The following is a 16,910-nucleotide window of genomic DNA, read 5'->3' as shown; positions in this document are numbered from 1 at the left end:
TTGATTAGGGAGATTTAACCTTCCTTGATCCAAATCTAATTCATCTTGATCAATTAATCAAGTGAATGGCTTTGCATTAAGGATAGGTTGTCTTCTAAATCATGCAAAAGACTTAAACCAATACAAGATCAATTCTCATTTTCTTTTTGGCATGGCAAGTTGTTGGAACTTGGTTCTCTAATCAAGACTTCTAACTTGTGTTTGTTGCCTACATTATTATTGACCGACCTCAGATAGTTGTGACTTCTATATAAGTCCAATTACGATTGCTTAACATAGCGCTAAATTTGCCTTATGGCACACTAACTACTAACACTAACTATTGACAATTAACCTTTACTTTATGCAATTTACTTTTATGCAATTTAATATGAATGAGAGGGTATTATTTTTCAAAATAAAAGATAAACCATTCATATATATTATTATTAGTATATTTATTAATTTAATTAAATAATTGGAATATTATTGGATTATTGTTATTAGACTAGAAAGTTGGAATCAGTAAAGAGTCCCATTTGGTAAAAAGGTTTTACACGTGAAAACAGAGAAAAAACTGAGAAAGGGAGAAGAAGAGGCTAGGGCTCAAGAGGAGAATTCACGATTGTTGAAGGTCAAAGAAGGATTTGCCGGATTAACTCAGGTAAGGGGGGTTTATCGTCGTTTAATGGGTATTATGGGTTAACATGTAATGGGTAGTAATAAGCCATTGAATCGACTCTAATTAGGATGATGAATGTTGCAAATTGTGAACTTATGGATGGAATGAGATATGGGTTTATAATTGAAGAAAATTCGTAGGAATTAGATGTAATAAGGTTAGAAATTGTGAAATTGAATGGGTATGATCTGTGTTAGATGATATGAACGAATGCTGTGTAAAAATTGGACTGTGGGAGGTTGGATCTGAGAAATCTCGTAGCAGAGAAAACCCATAGCAGATCTGGAATTTGGTTTCTGGTCATACGCGTATGACACTAGGCCATACGCGTATGAGATGGCCTGGTACGCGTATGGGGTGAGGCCATACGCGTATGAATGAAGAAGATGATGTTCTAACGTAGTTTTGTCTCTGTTGGTACGCGTATGGGAGAAGTGGTACGCGTAGCATACGCGTATGAGACAGGCCATATGCGTATGAGCTTGGCTAGGAAATGTGCTATACGCGTATGGGCATGAGGCATACGTGTATGGGCAGAAGTTTGATTTTCTGAGCTGTTGTTGTGCAGTTTTGGTCGTTTCAGCTGAGTGATGTAATTTAGCTGATGTATGATATAGTAAGGATCATTTCCCGTTGTTTTGAGCAGTATAGGTATTAGTAGAGTGTGCTAATACTGTGATTTATTATTTGGCATGACATGATATGATTATGTGATAAATATGCTGATGATGTATGATGGTATGCATAATGCTGTGAATATATCTATTATGTATGCAATTGTGGATGGACTGTTTATGGCTTAGAGTGTGAGCATATGTCCATTGTGGATTGTTGCTGATGTTTGCATGCTAGGTGATTTAGCGTGCATAGCATGGCCTTTATGGTGGTAGCTAATTCCCATGGTGAGGAATTAGTGAGTGAGTCACTAGGTCTCAAATGAGTGGGACTAGTGAGCTTGGTAGCCGTATCTGGGTTTGATCGGTGAGGTTGAACTATGTGTTCACGAATAGTCGGTACCGCATGCATGGAGTCTCATTTCATAATGTATGTATGGCGTATAATATGAATGGATGTATTCCAATATTATACGTGTGTTTTGTGTTTGAGTTGAGTATGATTATGAGTTGATGCTGCCGTTGCTGAATGTGTGATATGATTAGGGTGATGAATGTGTTAATTTACTTAACATTACATGATATTTTATAATGCTTATTATATCGATTGAGGAACTCACCCTTACAACTATGTTTCAGGTAACGAGCAGTGATTGAGTAGAAGCTAGTGCTTGGAGTCTAGTGTAGTTCCTTAGTGAGTCATGCTCTGGTATATGTAACATCGGGACAGGATGTTTTACTTTGTTTTCATTGTTGGTTGTTGAACAATTTTACATGTAATGTGTTACATGGTTCGAATGTTGTTAGATTTCTATCCGCTGCGAATTGTGCAATATTTTATTTTGATTAATAATTGAGCATGACAAGTTATTTTGATGATTGGTGCGAAGTGTCAAGTGTGACATCCTGAATTTGCATATCTACTCTGATTTATATTTTGTTGTTTTAAATAATTATTGGGGTATTTTAGAAGGGTGTTACATTAGTGGTATCAGAGCATAGTCGGTCGAGTCGAGTCGTAATTATTCTGTTCCCCTGTACGTGATAGGTGTTGTGTAACCCTATCAGTACTTATTGTTTTAGCTTGTTGGGTTTTCAGAATAGAGATGGCTGGAAGAGGTAGAGACGATGCTGCGATTGCTGAGGCTCTGGGTATGCTAGCTGGAGTACTTGGAGGGAATCCGAATGTTGTGGGACTGGGAGCTGCTCGTCAACTGAGTGAGTTCCAGAGGAACAATCCTCCAATGTTCAAGGGAGCATACGATCCAGATGGTGCTCAGAAGTGGTTGAAGGAGATCGAGAGGATCTTCCGAGTGACTGAGTGTGCCGATAACCAGAAGGTCAGGTTCGGTACGCATATGCTGTCAGAGGAAGCAGATGATTGGTGGGTTGCTGCCCGCACTGAGTTGGAAGCTGCTGGGAGTGCTGAGATCACTTGGGCGGTGTTCAGAGAGAGATTCCTGAGGAAGTACTTTCCAGAGGATGTCAGAGGAAAGAAAGAGATAGAGTTCTTAGAATTGAAGCAGGGCAACCTGTCTGTTACTGAGTATGCTGCTAAGTTCACAGAGCTGTCGAAGTATTACACTCCCTATGATGAGGCTACTGGGGAATTTTCAAAATGTGTGAAGTTTGAGAACGGGTTACGTCCCGAGATCAAGCAGGCTATTGGGTATCAGCGGATTAGAGTGTTTTCTGACTTGGTTGACTGTTGCAGGATTTTTGAACAGGATACCAAGGCCAGAGCGGAGAGCTATCAGCAGAGGGTTGATAGGAAAAGCAAGAATCAGAATGATCGTGGGAAACCGTATGCAGCTGGCAAAGGTTTCCAAAGACAGAGTGGGATGAAGAGACCTAGTGGGGGAGACTCCAGTGCCCCTGCTAAGTGTTACAGATGTGGTCAGGCTGGACATCGTATCCATGAGTGTACCAGTACTGAGAAGAAGTGTTTCAAGTGTGGAAAAGGTGGTCACTTGGCTGCAGAGTGCCGGTTGAAGACTATGACTTGTTTCAACTGTGGAGAGGTGGGTCATATCAGTCCACAGTGTCCTAAGCCGAAGAAAGAGAACCAGTCGGGAGGCAAGGTCTTTGCTTTATCGGGTTCTGAGACTTCTGCAGATGATCGTTTGATCCGAGGTACGTGTTATATTAATGGCTTTCCTCTTGTAGCTATTATTGACACAGGTGTGACTCATTCCTTTATATCTTTGGATTGTGCTGTGAAACTTAAATTAGAGATATCTGAGATGCATGGGAGTATGGTGATTGATACTCCTGCTAAGGGTTCAGTGACTACTACTTCAGTTTGTTTAAATTGTCCTTTGAGTATTTTTGGTAGAGACTTTGGGATGGACCTCGTGTGTCTTCCACTAGTGCAGATTGATGTTATCCTGGGTATGAACTGGTTGGTGTTTAACCGAGTTTATATCAACTGTTTTGATAAGACTGTGATCTTTCCTGAGATTGAGGAAGGAAAGAGTTTGTTTCTATCAGCAAGGCAGGTGAATGAGGCAGTAGCAGATGAGGCAGAGTTGTTTATGCTGTTAGCGACTTTGGAGGCTAAAGATAAACTGGTGATTTGCGATCTAGCCGTGGTGTGTGATTTTCCTGATGTGTTTCCTGAAGAAGTGAATGAATTACCCCCAGAGCGTGAAGTTGAGTTCTCGATTGATTTGGTACCGGGTACTAGGCCGATATCGATGGCTCCGTACCGTATGTCTGCTGTTGAGTTAACTGAATTGAAGAGTCAGCTGGAAGATCTGTTGGATAAGAAATTTATTCGTCCGAGTGTGTCACCGTGGGGCGCACCAGTGTTATTGGTTAAGAAGAAAGAAGGTACTATGAGGTTGTGTGTGGGCTACAGGCAACTGAATAAAGTGACGATCAAGAATCGGTATCCTTTGCCGAGGATTGATGATTTGATGGATCAGTTGGTTGGTGCGAGTGTGTTCAGCAAAATAGATTTGAGATCGGGGTATCATCAGATACGTGTGAAAACTGAGGATATTCAGAAGACTGCTTTCAGAACAAGGTATGGACATTATGAGTATTATGTAATGCCTTTTGGTGTGACTAATGCGCCTGGGGTATTTATGGAGTATATGAATAGGATTTTCCATCCGTACCTAGACGAGTTTGTTGTGGTGTTTATTGACGATATTTTGGTGTATTCGAAATCTGAAGAAGAGCATGCTGAACATTTGAGAGTGGTTTTAGGAGTTCTACGAGAAAAGAAGTTATTTGCTAAACTGTCCAAGTGTGAATTTTGGTTAGAAGAGGTTAGTTTTCTTGGTCATGTGGTTTCAAGAGGTGGTGTTGCTGTTGATCCTTCTAAGATAGAAGCGGTATCTAAGTGGGAAGCTCCGAAGTCAGTTTCTGAGATAAGGAGTTTTCTTGGACTTGCAGGTTATTATAGGAAATTCATTGAGGGATTTTCTAAGTTGGCGTTACCGTTGACGATGTTGACTAGAAAGGGGCAAGTGTTTGTTTGGGACTCAAAATGTGAAGAAGGTTTCCAAGAGTTAAAGAGAAGGTTAAATATTGCTCCTATTCTGATATTACTAAGTCCGTCGGAACCATTTGAGGTTTACTGTGATGCTTCATTGTTGGGTTTGGGTGGTGTTTTGATGCAGAATAAGCAGGTTGTAGCTTATGCTTCGAGACAACTGAAGGTTCATGAGAGGAACTATCCGACACACGATTTAGAGTTGGCAGCTGTGGTATTTGTTCTGAAGTTATGGAGGCATTACTTGTACGGGTCAAGATTTGAAGTTTTCAGTGACCATAAAAGTTTAAAGTATTTGTTTGATCAGAAAGAGCTGAATATGAGACAGAGGAGATGGTTAGAGTTTCTGAAGGATTATGACTTTGGTTTGAATTACCATCCGGGTAAAGCAAACGTAGTGGCTGATGCATTGAGTCGGAAATCATTGCATATGTCTATGTTAATGGTTAAGGAATTGGATTTGATTGAGCAGTTTAGAGACTTGAATTTGGTGTGTGAGAGTACTCACAATAGTGTTAAATTGGGAATGTTGAAGTTAACGAGTGGTATTCTAGATGAGATTAGAGAGGGTCAGAAATCCGATGTGCTTTTGGTTGATAAGTCGACTCTAGTGAATCAAGGTCAAGGTGGTGAATTCAGAGTTGATGAGAATGGTGTTTTGAAATTTGGTAATCGGGTGTGTATTCCGGATGTTACCGAACTTAAGAAGAGTATTCTTGAGGAAGGACATCGTAGTGGCCTGAGTATTCATCCTGGGGCTACGAAGATGTATCATGATTTGAAAAAGTTATTTTGGTGGCCGGGAATGAAAAGAGAAATTGCGAGTTTTGTTTATTCTTGTTTGACTTGTCAGAAGTCAAAGATTGAGCATCAGAAGCCGTCTGGGCTAATGCAACCGTTGGCTATTCCAGAATGGAAGTGGGATAGTATCAGTATGGATTTTGTTTCTAGTTTACCGAGGACAATTAAGAATTTTGAAGCTGTTTGGGTGATTGTTGACAGATTGACAAAATCGGCTCATTTCATTCCGATCAGAATGGATTATCCGTTAGAGAGATTAGCTGAGTTGTATATTGAGAAAATTGTAAGTTTGCATGGTATTCCGTCGAGTATTGTTTCGGACAGAGATCCTAGATTTACATCGAAGTTCTGGGAAGGTTTGCAGAGGGCTTTGGGAACTAAGCTGAGATTGAGTTCTGCATATCATCCGCAGACTGATGGTCAGACTGAGAGGACGATTCAGTCACTGGAGGATCTTTTGAGGGCTTGTGTTTTGGAAAAGGGAGGTGCTTGGGATTGTTATTTACCTTTGATTGAGTTTACCTACAACAATAGTTTTCATTCGAGCATTGGTATGGAACCGTTTGAAGCTTTGTATGGTAGGAGATGTCGGACACCTTTATGTTGGTATGAGTCCGGTGAGGGTGTTGTGGTTGGACCGGAGATTGTTCAACAAACTACGGAAAAGATTAAGATGATTCAGGAGAAGATGAGGATTGCTCAGAGTCGTCAGAAGAGTTATCACGACAAGAGGAGGAAGTCACTTGAGTTTCAAGAGGGAGATCATGTGTTTCTTCGTGTTACTCCGATAACTGGGGTTGGTCGAGCTTTGAAGTCGAAGAAGTTGACACCTCGATTTATTGGTCCTTATCAGATTTTGGAAAGGATAGGGGAGGTAGCCTATCGTATCACTTTACCGCCGTCACTTGCGAATTTGCATGAGGTTTTTCATGTGTCTCAGTTGAGGAGGTACATTCCTGATCCGTCGCATGTGGTCCAAGTAGATGATGTACAGGTGAGAGATAACCTGACTGTTGAAACATCACCTATGAGGATCGAGGATCGAGAGTTGAAGCAGTTGCGGGGTAAAGAGATTGCCTTGGTAAAGGTAGCTTGAGGAGGACCAGCAGGTGGCAATGTGACTTGGGAACTTGAGAGTCAGATGAAGGAGTCTTATCCAGAGTTATTCGCTTGAGGTATGTTTTCGAGGACGAAAACTCTTTTAGTGGGGGAGAGTTGTAACACCCCGATAAAATATGATAATTATTTAATTTAAGTTTAATAATATATTATGATGATAATATGAATGAGAGGGTATTATTTTTCAAAATAAAAGATAAACCATTCATACATATTATTATTAGTATATTTATTAATTTAATTAAATAATTGGAATATTATTGGATTATTGTTATTAGACTAGAAAGTTGGAATCAGTAAAGAGTCCCATTTGGTAAAAAGGTTTTACACGTGAAAACAGAGAAAAAACTGAGAAAGGGAGAAGAAGAGGCTAGGGCTCAAGAGGAGAATTCACGATTGTTGAAGGTCAAAGAAGGATTTGCCGGATTAACTCAGGTAAGGGGGGTTTATCGTCGTTTAATGGGTATTATGGGTTAACATGTAATGGGTAGTAATAAGCCATTGAATCGACTCTAATTAGGATGATGAATGTTGCAAATTGTGAACTTATGGATGGAATGAGATATGGGTTTATAATTGAAGAAAATTCGTAGGAATTAGATGTAATAAGGTTAGAAATTGTGAAATTGAATGGGTATGATCTGTGTTAGATGATATGAACGAATGCTGTGTAAAAATTGGACTGTGGGAGGTTGGATCTGAGAAATCTCGTAGCAGAGAAAACCCATAGCAGATCTGGAATTTGGTTTCTGGTCATACGCGTATGACACTAGGCCATACGCGTATGAGATGGCCTGGTACGCGCATGGGGTGAGATCATACGCGTATGAATTAAGAAGATGATGTTCTAACGTAGTTTTGTCTCTGTTGGTACGCGTATGAGAGAAGTGGTACGCGTAGCATACGCGTATGAGACAGGCCATACGCGTATGGGCTTGGCTAGGAAATGTGCCATACGCGTATGGGCATGAGGCATACGTGTATGGGCAGAAGTTTGATTTTCTGAGCTGTTGTTGTGCAGTTTTGGTCGTTTCAGCTGAGTGATGTGATTTAGCTGATGTATGATATAGTAGGGATCATTTCCCGTTGTTTTGAGCAGTATAGGTATTAGTAGAGTGTGTTAATACTGTGATTTATTATTTGGCATGACATGATATGATTATGTGATAAATATGCTAATGATGTATGATGGTATGCATAATGCTGTGAATATATCTATTATGTATGCAATTGTGGATGGACTGTTTATGGCTTAGAGTGTGAGCATATGTCCATTGTGGATTGTTGTTGATGTTTGCATGCTAGGTGATTTAGCGTGCATAGCATGGCCTTTATGGTGGTAGCTAATTCCCATGGTGAGGAATTAGTGAGTGAGTCACTAGGTCTCAAATGGGTGGGACTAGTGAGCTTGGTAGCCGTATCTGGGTTTGATCGGTGAGGTTGAACTATGTGTTCACGAATAGTCGGTACCGCATGCATGGAGTCTCATTTCATAATGTATGTATGGCGTATAATATGAATGGATGTATTCCAATATTATACGCGTGTTTTGTGTTTGAGTTGAGTATGATTATGAGTTGATGCTGCCGTTGCTGAATGTGTGATATGATTAGGGTGATGAATGTGTTAATTTACTTAACATTACATGATATTTTATAATGCTTATTATATCGATTGAGGAACTCACCCTTACAACTATGTTTCAGGTAACGAGCAGTGATTGAGTAGAAGCTAGTGCTTGGAGTCTAGTGTAGTTCCTTAGTGAGTCATGCTCTGGTATATGTAACATCGGGACGGGATGTTTTACTTTGTTTTCATTGTTGGTTGTTGAACAATTTTACATGTAATGTGTTACATGGTTCGAATGTTGTTAGATTTCTATCCGCTGCGAATTGTGCAATATTTTATTTTGATTAATAATTGAGCATGACAAGTTATTTTGATGATTGGTGCGAAGTGTCAAGTGTGACACCCTGAATTTGCATATCTACTCTGATTTATATTTTGTTGTTTTAAATAATTATTGGGGTATTTTAGAAGGGTGTTACATTATACATTTGCTTTTCTCTTTGCTCATTTGAGCACATGTTTATGTTAATGCCATTTGCCTTTTGCTCACTTGAACACATAATTGTGTATATATTATTGTGCTTGTGTTCTTGTTTTGATTGTTGTGGACCAAATGCAAAGAAATGGACTTAGTTTCTAGGACTTTCCCTATGCAAAGAAATGGAGAATTGGACTTAGATTCTAGGACCTTCCTTATGCAAAAATTGGACTAAAAGGATCTTAATGTTGAAGATGAATTAGAAAGGACCAAATCTCTAAACTCACTCTTGTCCATTCTTGTTTTACTTCATGGAACTTTTGATATGTGTGCTTTTGTGCTAGGAGTTTCCATTTGAGCTTAAGTGGAGGACCATTGCCATGTTCATCCAAGTGGAAGATACAAGATACATTGAGGATCTCTTATGAGACTTGTTTGATTGCTTATGCTTTGTGGTTGCTTATTCCAAAGTATGGGAACTACTCGGATCATCAATATGATCTCAAGAGAGGGACTCCGTTGTGGTTTTGATTCTTCATCCCTTCTCTTTTTGTTTTACTTAGGACTTAGCCCTTCTTCTTCTTCTCTCCACTCTAACCCAAGCCAAAACTTTTTGTGCAAACATTTAACTATTGTTTTCAAACATTAGAAACCTAAGCCTTATGCTTTTGATTTTCAAACTTTCTTTTCATAACACTTATTTTGAATTAAATCCTTAAGTCAACTTTGACCATTTTTGTATATACTTCTAATTGGTAAATGTAACCCATTCAAATGTCTTTTGTGGTTCCAATGACCACTTTCTTAATCAAAAATCTTTCATAACCTTTAGCTATTAGGTTTGAGTTATCCTTGTGGTAGATGTAATACTCACCTATATCCTTAGTGATGGACAATAAGTCTTCCATGATTATTATAGGGTTAACCCCTCACTAGCATGTTGAAGCTATCCTCACATGGTGGATTTGTGGTTTGGTTGAGTTTTCTCCCTTTGATAACAAAATACCTTAAGGCTTTTGGACCAACCAATTCACCAACTTGTTTTGAGATTTTTACCCCGAACTACGAGGTTTTGATCCTAATCTTTTTATAAGATGGTACGTAGGCAATGGGTTTATCCATCCAAACACAAAAATGTAAATAAACTTGTACATTCTCTTCTCATCCCTTCAATCATGTTTGGACAAACAAAATTTTCACAAAGACAACAACCTTTGCAACCAATGTGAAAAGGGCTCCCTAGGAGTACCTAGGATGTTTTGGGTGCCTAACACCTTCCCATCGCTTTCTAACCATTCCTTTGGATAAATAGAAGTGCGGTGGCGACTCGACTTTGTATGATTTACCTTGGAGTTAGTCAATATCTCTAATGGTAACAATACCCCGCTACACTCATCCACTACTTTCAGGACAGTTTGTCCGGTGCTGCTCTGCGTTGGTACATGGGTTTAGACAGTGCGAACATCCGATCCTTCAACGATCTTGGCGAGGCCTTCGTTAAGTAGTACAAGTACAATGTGGATATGGCTCCCGATAGGGATCAATTGAGGGCCATGTCCCAGAAGGACAAGGAAACATTCAAAGAGTACGTCCAGAGGTGGCGAGAGTTAGCAGCGCCGATCGTGCCTCCGCTGGAAGAGAAAGAGATGACTAAGATCTTTTTGAAGACCTTAAGTTCTTTTTATTATGAGCGGATGATTACTAGTGCTCCTTCTGACTTCACCGAGATGGTGAATATGGGGATGCGTCTAGAAGAAGGGGCTAGAGAAGGACGTCTGACCAGAGAAGAAGGCTCTTCCGCCAAATGTTATGGGGCATTTGCAAAGAAGAAAGATGGAGAGGCACATGTTGTGACCTCCCATGTAAAACGAAGAAGACCCTCTGTGAGGAGGAAGACCGTGCGTCCCACCGGTAACCAGCACCAGGTGGCTCATATAGCACCTATTTTCAGAGATAATCAGCAGTACCAGCAACATAACAACAATCAGCAATCGCATCCGCAATATCAACATCAACAGCACCATCCGCAACAGCAGGCCTACTAGCCTCGAAACAGTAATCAAACCAGCACGAGTTACGAGAGGAAAAGGGTCACATTCGATCCTATTCCAATGACGTATGCAGAGTTATATCCCTCTTTGATAGAGAGGAAGTTGATTACTCCACGAGATCCACCGACTATACCTGCTAACCCCCAGTGGTGGTATAAGCCCGAATTACATTGTGTTTACCATTCTAGTGCTCCCGGCCACGACGTGGAGAATTGTTACCCTTTGAAGACCAAGGTTCAAGACCTTGTGAGGTGTGGCATTCTGTGTTTCGAGGACGTAGGTCCCAATGTAAAGAAGAACCCATTGCCCGAGCATGGGAAGTTTGTCAACATGGTCCAAGGCTGCCTTGGCAAGTACAAAGTCAAATATGTCAGTCATATTCGACAATCTCTGGTCGCGATGCATCATTTTCTATGTGATTATAGTCATTATGAGCATGACCAGATAGGTGTCAGGTCTGTTCTGTCAATCAAAGGGGTTGTCGCCAGGTGCGCAAAGATGTTCAAGAAATGCTGGATGAAAGAGTTATTGAGATCCTTCAAAAAAGAAATGTTGACGAAGATGCTGACGAGGTCAACGTAATTTCTCCAGTGTTTCGGATCCCCGAGCCTGTTATCATCAAGTATGATGGTAGCAAGCAAAAGGTTTCTTCCGCATTAACCATCAAGCTAGCTGGCCCAGTACCATACTCTTCTGAAAAAGCAAATCCCTATCGCTACAATGTTGTCGCGGTAGATAATGGGAAAGAGGTGTCCTTGCCATCTTCTTCTATTGTTAACATTGTGGATGTTAGCAGTCTGACCCGTAGCGGTCGTGTATTTTCAGCACCGCCAAAGCCCCAAACTAATGTTGATTCTGTTGAACGCCCGATTGGGAATGCTGTGAGCATTCCGAATCCGGCACCTGTTATTAAGCCCCCCTCTACATTGAGAACTCCTGCTTCTGTTGGCCCAAACGGAAATATGAAAGAAGATTGCGATGAGATGCTGAAGCTCATCAAGAGAAGCGAGTACAATGTTGTAGACCAGCTTCTACAAACGCCATCCAAAATATCTGTGTTATCATTTCTTTTTAATTCAGAACCACACCGAGAGGCTCTGCAGAAGGTGTTGGATATGGCGTACGTGGATCATGATGTCACAATAGGACAATTCGATAGCATTGTTTCAAACATCACAACTTGTAACAACTTAAGTTTTTGTGACTCTGATCTCCCCGAGGAGGGAAGAGACCACAACTTGGCATTACATATATCTATGGGTTACAAGGACGACGCCATGTCCAATGTGCTGGTGGACACTGGGTCATCACTGAACGTATTGCCGAAAACCACTCTTTCGAAACTGTCATATCAAGGGCCTCCCATGAGGCAGAGTGGAGTAGTTGTGAAGGCTTTCGATGGGTCTCGCAAAACTGTGATTGGGGAAGTTGATCTCCCAATCAAGATCGGACCAAGTGATTTCTAGATTACCTTCCAGGTTATGGACATTCACCCATCATATAGCTGTCTCTTAGGCAGACCATGAATTCACGAGGCAGGCGTCGTGACATCCGCCCTACACCAGAAACTGAAGTTTGTGAAAAACAAGAAGCTGGTGGTGGTAGGGGGAGAAAAGGCTCTCCTGGTTATCCATTTGTCTTCCTTCTCATACATAGATGCTGAGGATGAAGTTGGAACTCCTTTACAAGCTTTATCTATTGTTGAACCTATTGAGAAGAGAACTCCTTCATTTGCTTCCTATAGAGACGCAAAGTTGGCCATTGAGCGTGGTGCAACCGCTGGTTTAGGAAAAATGATTGAGCTAGAAGACAACAAATCCCGGGCTGGCATAGGTTATTCATCTGGGGTCTTCAATACGCTAGGGATGTTCAAGAGTGGAGGTTTCATCCACACCGGTCAAGGCGAGGAGGCTGTTACCATCTTGGAGGAAGACGAATAGGACTCTGACAACTTCGTCATCCCTGGGGGAATCTGCAATAATTGGGTCGCTGTGGATATTCCAACAGTTATTAACAAGTCGAAGTAATGTTCAGTGTGTTTGAAAACCCTCCTCCAATGCCAAAAGGAGGAGTGATGACATCGTTGGCGCATAAATACAATGGTATTTTCATTCAGTAGAGGTGGAGATCCCATCAATGAGAGTCTTGATGGAGGCCAAGTTGACTGATGCTGAATGGGTTCAGAGTCGGTATGACCAATTGAATTTGATTGAAGAAAAGAGATTGACTGCCATGTGCCATGGCTAATTATATCAGCAAAGAATGAAGAAAGCTTTTGACAAGAAGGTCAAGCCTCATGTGTTCCGAGAAGGTGACCTTGTGCTCAAGAAAGTCTTGTCTTTCGCACCCGATTCCAGGGGCAAGTGGACTTCAAACTATGAAGGTCCATATGTTGTTAAGAGAGCCTTTTCAGGCGGTGCTTTGATACTTACAACTATGGATGGGGAGGATTTCACTCGTCCTATGAATTCAGATGCAGTCAAGAAATACTTCGCCTAGAAATAAAAACAGAATGGCTCGCTAAGTTGAAAACCCGAAAGGGCGGCTTAGGCAAAAATGAGCGTCTCGGTGGATTGAAAACCCGAAAGGGCGGTCCAGGCAAAAGTTAGAGACATAAAAAAATTGAATATATGTATCCCGCTAGATTGAGTACCTCGTCCTGGGGCAATCTAGGCAAAAATCAGGGATTTGGCAAGTAACTGCATCCTGACAAGTCTTTGTTCTACGACTGTCATCCATCAGAGGTTCTTGCTCATTCGTCGTCAACCGAAGCTTCAAAATAAATTTCAAATTGGTGGAGAAAATGGTCATTATGTTCAATGTAGCCCTTTTCCAATATATATCACCAATTTCAAATTTGTAAAGATCTATGGAGTCTCGCCTTTTGCAGACTACCATTCCATCAAATAAATTTGAGCCTTTTATCCAATTATTTGCACTCTTATTTGTTTCTATTCAACAAACGTTTTGCATGCTTTAATTGAGAAAATATCATTGTTTTGAATAATCAAATTTTTCATAACTTGTTTTTTAAACAAAGTGAACATTCACAATGACAAAAGGATACTTAGGAGATCCTCAGTGCTCTCCCAAAGATGGTATGATCTCCAACAGGGTAAGACATTTTTTCATATTCCTGGAATGACTGTATCTTCTTCCTCTAGAGCCATTTGCGTTTTTTTCTGGATGGAGTGTTTGGTGAGATATTCACCACTCTTCCCTTCAGCAGAGTAGCGACCTTTCCTCCTCAGCAAATGTGATCTTTTTAAGCACGGTGCTTGGTGGTTGATCCCTAGAATCCCTTCACCTCCTCGGATAGATTCCCCAGTAGAGTTGCTTATGTGGTGGATTTTATCTGTGGGATGACTCCTATCCCCAGTTGGCATGACCGATGTTCATCCCCTGCAAAGATCTTTGCCTCCTGGTATCTCTTGCCCTCATCGTATTGGATACTCTCCGGTGAACCTGGCTTTCTCTCTTGAGATGTAGTACCGGACGGTTGTGTACTTATTCCTTGGAACTGTTTTTTTTAAAAATGTTTGTTTGTCGGCATTCATCATACATAAAACACGCATATATGCATATAGTTTTTAGACATTTGGATATTCATGTTGCATTCTTTGCCATATATTTTTGTTTGTTATTCCCTGCTAGTTGGTAATGCATTCCCTAAGCAGATGTTGTTGTCTGATCCCTCAATGTAGAGTCAGCCCATTAAGAAGAAAATATTTGTCTTTCCTTCCGCATTCCCCACTGAGTTATATCCTCGTGGACGACGGTTGTTTTTGCTTCCTCCCAATATATATATTGGTATGGTTTCCCTATTGAGTTATATCCTCACTAGGACGAGTCTTGATTCAGTTTGCCTCTTTGGTTTGAATCCTAAATTGGCCTCTTGTGACTTTTTTTCTATGTTTCCCTGTGGTATAAATGAATAATTTGCTCAGTAATTGGTAATCATTCATCTTATCCCCGGTGGAATCTGTGGTTTTCTACCCTTATACCGGTAGTTGTAAACTTTTTTCTCCCCTTTGCAGAGCCAGCCTTCTTGTTCATCCTAATCGATGACGGTTACTCTTCCGTGGTTTTCTACCCAGTATCCGATAGATGTAATCCCCTCCTTGACGATTATCATTATCCAATATTCGGTGTTGATATTCCCTCATTCTTTTGGATAATTGCTCTGATTAGGCAGTTTATCCCCAACAAGTCATCTTTCATATACCGGTTGCCGGTAATGTTTGTTGCTCCCCTTGAATGGTCGTCATTATATACCTGGTTCCGGTATCCCGATGCCTTTCTTTGTCGGTCGATTTATCCTTTATTGACCCAGTAACCGGTTGTGGATAATCTTCCATGCGAGTATATTATCTACGTTCTGACGGTAATAGATAATATATCTCATGCACTCTTTGGTCGAAGCCTTTTGTTCTTCCCCAGTCGAGTAAGATTTGTATCCCTATCTTGGGATCGAATGTCCATCCCATAATCGAGTTTGCTTTTTACCCTCTTTTCGGATGATGAGGGTTTTAGGAATATTCCCCAATTCACGTTTTGGTTGGTCACCTATTATATGCCCAGTAACCGGTATCCCTGGTGTTCCTTCCTTCTGCTCCCTATTATGGCTTTTTGTCCCCTGTGGAGTCAGATTTTCCTGAGTTGAAATATACCTTTTTAGGTCTTCCTCAGATGATTTGGTTGATTGATATCTCTCAACCTTATACCGGTCTTAAATATACATTCTTCCCGAGCATGTTGTTCTCTCACCCTTATACCGGTGTTCAGATCACACGTCTCTTTGAGCTTATTACCCAGTAATCGGTAATACCTCATCCCGTCGCTTCCCCAGAAGAGTTTTGTTGGGATTTTCCTCAGCTGAGTCCTTAGTGGACATCCCCACCTGAGTCCGGATTTTTTATCCGAAGTATCTGTTACGGATAATTTTTTACTGTATTGGCATATTCCCCAATACATGCATCTTCGAGTCAGCTCGAGTCCTTCCATTGATTTATTTCATGGATTCTTTCCGTATCTCTCAGCAAATCTCAAGTCGTGACCTGCTCACGCATTTTTACCCTTTACTCCCCCAGAGTCTCTGTCTCCCTAGTGACTGTATTACTCCTTTGGATTTTCAGTTTCTCCGGATTTCTTTTTCACTTTTGTGGACGCATATCCCCACAGAGTTTTACTATTTGCATGTATACATCTGCATCATGAGGTCTCTTAGGGACCAAAATTCGTCTCTTTGTTATTATTTAAGCCCATTCTACCCCTTCGAGACGAAGATTTTAACCTTCACTTCTCCAGCTAGAATGGCCTTAAATAGGGGCATCTGTAAGACCCTAATTTTGTCCCTAAGATCCCTCATGGCATCATAACATTGCAATTGCATTGCCTCAAGGATCATTAGCATCTTGGTTCCCTTTACCTTTGGGTAGGCTCTCTTGTGAGTGGTTTGAGATCACCAAGCATGCTTGAATGGTATATCATTGCTTTTCTTATTTTGTTTACTAACCAAAAGCACAAAAATATGTCACTAACATCTTTTTGTTTGTAGCTTGAGCAATCACAAGGTCAAGAGCTTCAAGGAGATCCTTTGTGCAATGATAAGGTCAAGAGGAGATGATAGCAAGCATGGTAATGGTTCCCAAAGCTCTCATCCATCAAATATGCCTCCCTAGCATCTCAATTCATCATTTTGATCAAAGCAAGTCAAAGGGTTTGAGGTTTGTTCCCCCAAAGAAACCCTCTTTCATCTGTGCACCACAATGCCTTGCTCATGAAGTAACCTCAACCCATGGTCAAATACAATCAAGGGAAGTTCTTTAATTCATCATTTCATGCATATTTGAACTTAATTGAGTGTCCTCAATCATCAATGCATCAGGATATGAGTCATGGACTTGAGAAGTTGATCAGTCAATTCATCTAACTATTCTGAAATGCACTGAGACCTAACTTTTTATGTGTTGGTCAAATGGAGATGGTTCCAAATGAAAAAATGTTATTAAGGACAATATTAACAACTTTCATGTCCATAAAAAATTTATTTGAAGCTTGGAAGTCCATCTCCCATTCCAATACATTATAGGTCATTTTGACTGAAACCCTAATT

The sequence above is a fragment of the Lathyrus oleraceus genome, chromosome 5, assembly GCF_024323335.1.
Source record: "Lathyrus oleraceus cultivar Zhongwan6 chromosome 5, CAAS_Psat_ZW6_1.0, whole genome shotgun sequence".
Lineage (NCBI taxonomy): Eukaryota > Viridiplantae > Streptophyta > Magnoliopsida > Fabales > Fabaceae > Lathyrus > Lathyrus oleraceus.
The sequence above is the reverse complement of the archived record's forward strand: the minus strand, read 5'-3'. Positions refer to the sequence as shown.